Raw genomic sequence first — 5,417 nt, 5'->3', positions numbered from 1 at the left:
GAAATTAACGATCTCCTTTTTCAATGGGATTTTTACCTAGCTATACTATAGTAAAAATTTATTTACCTATATTTTCTATGTTTTGTAATTTTTAATAAATATCTAGGTTTTTCTTACGAATTATATATATTACTCCTTAAAAGGCTCTCACCCCATTATTAGTGTCTTCAATTAAGGGATTCAATTACATCCTTTCCTTTTTTCCTCTCTTCTCTTCTCTCTCCTTTTTCTTACATCAGAATCTCTTAATTTACACCAAGAATCTCCATTTTCTCTCTTCCCACCATTGCCGACAGGTTTATATTATTAAAAAATATTCAGAAATTGTATGATAAATGTATCATAATTGTATTTGAATTGTATTAGATACATCAATGCCTAATACATAATTGTATCATACTTGTATTACAATTGTATCTAACTTGTATCTGGTACATTAATACCTAAAATAATACATGATACAATACTAATAAATTAATATACAATTATCGTACTTGTGATACAAACTGTGAAATTCTTCATGAACTCACAACTGCTCGTAACAATATACAATGAATATACAATTATCATATATTAGTAATACAATTCCTGCAACAATTATGATATATATACAATTATAATACAATCGCGATATATTAATTCTTAAAATTTGTGGTACAATTATGATCTTCATCTTATTCAAGTTTCAATCACAACTCTACACTAAAAATTTAATATACTCGTATTAAAATTATATTAGTATTGTATCGAGTATTGTTTTGGGTATTGATGTATCATATACAAGTCTACAATAAAAATTTTAGGAAAAAAGAAAACAAGATTCAAAACTTACCCAGAACTTGATTCCATAGTAATATTTCAAATTTCGTCTGCATTGTATCAATAAGAAATAGAGATTTTGGGTGATTAGTAAAAAAGAGAGAAATTAAGTTTGAAAACCTTTGGAAAAGAAAAAGAATTGGAAATGCCGGGGGGGGACAAAATAAAGAGAGATTTTCGGTGATTATTAAGAAAGAGAGAAAAAGGAACATAATCTAGGGGAGTTATTGGAAATGGGTTGTACCTGACAAGCTAAAGTAAGGATCTTGAATTTTTCTTTTAATAGTTTNCAATAATACCTGATACAATACTAATAAATTAATATACAATTATCATACTTGTGATACAAACTGTGAAATTCGTCACGAACTCACAACTGCTCGTAACAATATACAATGGATATACAATTATTATACATTTGTAAGACAATTCCTGCAACCATTATGATACATATCCCATTATCGATACATTAATTTTTAAAATTTGTGATACAATTATGATCTTCATCTTCTTCAAGTTTCAATCACAACTCTACACTAAAAATCTAATATAATCGTATTAAAATTGTATTAGTATTATATCGAGTATTCTTTTGGGTATTGATGGATCATATACAAGTCACATACAATAAAAAAAATTAGGAAAAAAGAAAACAAGATTCAAAACATACCAAGAACTTGATTCCATAGCAATATTTCAAAATTTCGTCTACATTGTATTAATAAGAAATAGAGATTTTGGGTGATTAGTAAAAAAGAGAGAAATTAAGTTTGAAAACCTTTGGAAAGAAAAAGAATTGAAAATGCAAGGGGGGGGGGGGGGGATATGAAAATAAAAGAGAGATTTTCGGTGATTATTAAGAAAGAGAGAAAAAAAGAACATAATTTTAAATGTAGGGGGAGTTATTGAAAATGGGTTGTAACTGACAAGTTAAAATTAAGGGATCTTGAATTTTTTCTTTTAAATAGTTTTGTATATAACTTGTAAATATAGCTATACAAAGTAATTAATAAGAAACCTAAATAAATATGGTAAATAGGTTTTTGCTATAGTATAGCTTTTCAATTGTCAAATCATGCTTGTAGAATGTAGATACTGAAACTAGCAAGGGCAAAAGAAAATGATGTCTACGCACGATTATTATGACAATAAAGAAAAGAAATAAACTGTACATGAATTTCATTAATGTTTTACGTGAAAAATTATGTTCATGAAACTATTCTGCCTAGACAATATATTATGTTGAAAATTTATTTTTTGGACCGTTCTAATTTTTTATTAAGTATAAAAGTAAGTGGGATAATATAACTTAGCACAAAAAAAAGTGTTCTAGACTTCTAGTAATACCTTAAGTTAAGTATAAAGATCAATAACAAAGTCTAAATGTTGATTAAAGAAAATGAAATAACTTAAGAGTTGAGACATTAATAAAGGAAAATAACTTTTACAAATAAGTGACAGAAGCCCTTTGAAAATACTAGTTATACGATACGCGCGTTGCGCGTGTATCCGTCTCAATAAGTATATATTTTTAAAATCACATAAATACTATGTTAACTAATTACGTTTGAGTTACAAAATAAGTTTAAGAAAAAAGNCTACATAATACTATGTTAACTATTACGTTGAGTTACAAATAAGTTTAAGAAAAAGTGTGAGTTACTAAAAATGATAATTATTGATTATATTTAGCAAACTCAATAAATAGAAGAAACGGTGATAATAGAAGTCCTCAATCATCTTAGTCAATAATTTTAACTTAAGGTTTATTCATTACTTTAATTTCACAATCGTATTTCTTTTTATTTTCATCAAGAGCACATAAACTCTCGAAGATTTTGGAGTTTTTTTTTTTTTTGAAATCTTTAAAGAAATATATATTCTTAAGTTCATTCTAGAAAACATACAAAGGATCATCTAACTAACAAAAGATCTTTTTTTCTTTCTCGCAAGCAAAATGTGAATTATTCTATTTCCTTGATACATAAGAGTTATTCTAAAAATTATAAAACAACTAAAACAAATTGAGATTTTGGCCAAACAAGCTCATGTTCATTCAAGGTTCACAATTAAGAATACATAAATAAAAATGTACTTGTTGAATACGTGAATGCAAAATTTAATTATTAATATAAATATGTGAATGCAAAATTTAACTACTAATATAAACGCGTGAATGTAAAATTCAACTACTATAAAAATATTGCTCAAAGAAGAACCTGAAAGTTCTTAATTTATAGTTGCTGCTCGAACAAGGCAAAGTTTTCATGATGAAAACGTAGAATTGTAGCTCTTTTATAGAAATTTTGGTACATAATTTGAAACATGAAAGGATTTATACAAAATAAAATTATGGATAATTTAATGATTTATTAGAAAATAAAGACTCCTAAACCAAAAAGAAAATCAAATTGCACGTTTTTACCTAACATTTTTTGTAGAATTAATCTGTCAAAAAAATTATAACTAAAAGATTTCCTATGATGTTTTCCTTTGAAAGTGAATAATATTTTCCTAAGTTAGTAGAAAGACGAAACTTTTAGTTTAAGTTGAATAACAAAAACTTTTCAAGTTTTAGTTGAAAGTGTTTGAAATTTTAGATCTAAAAGAAACTGAAAAATAAAAGTTTTAAGTATTAGATTAATAATTAAATGATTGTTCCTAAATAGTAGGAAATTAATTAAATGACTATTCCTAAATATAGAAAAATAATCAAATGACTATTTTGTCCAATGTGAACTATATTTTAAAGAGGTAAAAAAGGCAAACGATATTTCGCTAAAGGCCTCCGTGCTTTTAATATAGTATAGATAGATAGATATATCACACTAAAATATTCCACGAAAGAAATTTTTTCATGGAAAACATAATTATTCATACCAACACAAAAATGTAAATTTAAGTAGTCCATAAGCAGTTAACGTTACTGGGGGCCACTTTCGTTAAGGTATATCAATTGTATTACTATGAGTTTTAGTTCTGTACGTTAATGATGTGAAAATCTATTACACAATTGAGTTACTATCCTTTTCACTTTTAATCCACTGGTACTAAAAATATATTTTTATCTTTACTTGTTCATCTTCATTTTTAACAAATCAAGAGACAAGACAATCTTTTCAGTTTTATCCTTATCATTAAATGTTAATTCCCAAAGCATTGCCAAGACTTTTTAAAATGCTATCATTTATTATTGATATTATGGTAAAATCTACTATTCAATTATTTTTTCTTAAGGAGAGTGTAAAATCTATTGTGAACAAGTAAAATGAATGGATGTAGAAATTTATTAAATAATTGTAAGTAAATTAATAAATAATCTTTTGTTTATATTAAAATTTACTATTAATATACAAATATATTTATACTTTTAGTACGTTATAACTTAAATCAGGTCTGAATAACAAGTTGAGAAAATCACATTTCAACAGTATGTGCCTGTCTGGTAAATAAAACAAACTCCAGGGAGTAGAACGAAAATATCTTTATGTGAGAGCACCAATTCCAATGTTCAAGTTTGAAAAAATTTATTTTGTGCCTCACGCAAGTGACACTAGTTGTGTGAGGCCTTTTTCTTTTCTCACACTGTGTGGGTCCTGAAATTTTATAGACCCACATATAAAGGTGTTTAACGGGTGGGCCGGGCCGGGCCGGGCCTATATTTTTGGACCCGTACGGGTTACGGTCCAGGCCGGTTACGGGTTGGGTCTTAACGGGTTCGGGTTCATCCGGGTAAAAATTGAACCATAAGGGTTACGGGTTGAGGGGGCCGGGCCGGGCCGGGTTTAGTATAATTTTAATTTTTTTTTTTGGATTTTGTATAAATATTGTAAGTTATAGTATTAATACAAAGTACTAACATAAAGAATACAAGGAAGATGGGAAAAAATTGCACTTATAAATTACAAGTGCTATATTTATTTCAAAATTACAAAATTAAAGTTTGCATTTAAAAAGTAAATTAACAAATAAATAGTAAACTAAATTTTCATGCATAATAAATTAATAATACTTCAAATTAATCTAACAAACGAAATCATTAAGCATAAATACGTCTAATAATTTAAAATAACAAATTGTCTTAAAATCTTAAAATAACACATATATAGCATATTTTAAAAATAATACGTTACCATCATATTCTATGATTTGAGCATTTATAGTTTTATACCCCAAATATATACACTATATGATAAATTCCAACAAATTTAAATTATGTTAATTAGTATACAATAATTGGTATATTCATGGTATATCCATGGTATATTAATAGTATATTCATGGTATATTCACAGTATATTCATGTTATATTCACGTTCCGGGCCGGGCCGGGCCGGTTAACCGGTTTAACGGCACTGTTCATCTAACAGGTTTTACCGGGCCGAGTAACCCGTTTCAAAAATTTAAACCGTCCAAACCCACCCCAACCCCCTACCCAGCCCAGCCCAGCCCAGCCCCCTTACCGGTCCGGGCCGGTTCCGGGTTCTACCGGTCTGGGCCGGTCCGGAACCGGGCTGCCCGGCCCGTTTAACACCCTTACCCACATATATAACATATGGATCCACAAATATGTAACATAAAAATATGTCTCCCACAGA

This window comes from Nicotiana attenuata, unplaced genomic scaffold (genome assembly GCF_001879085.1).
Source record: "Nicotiana attenuata strain UT unplaced genomic scaffold, NIATTr2, whole genome shotgun sequence".
NCBI lineage: Eukaryota > Viridiplantae > Streptophyta > Magnoliopsida > Solanales > Solanaceae > Nicotiana > Nicotiana attenuata.
The sequence above is the reverse complement of the archived record's forward strand: the minus strand, read 5'-3'. Positions refer to the sequence as shown.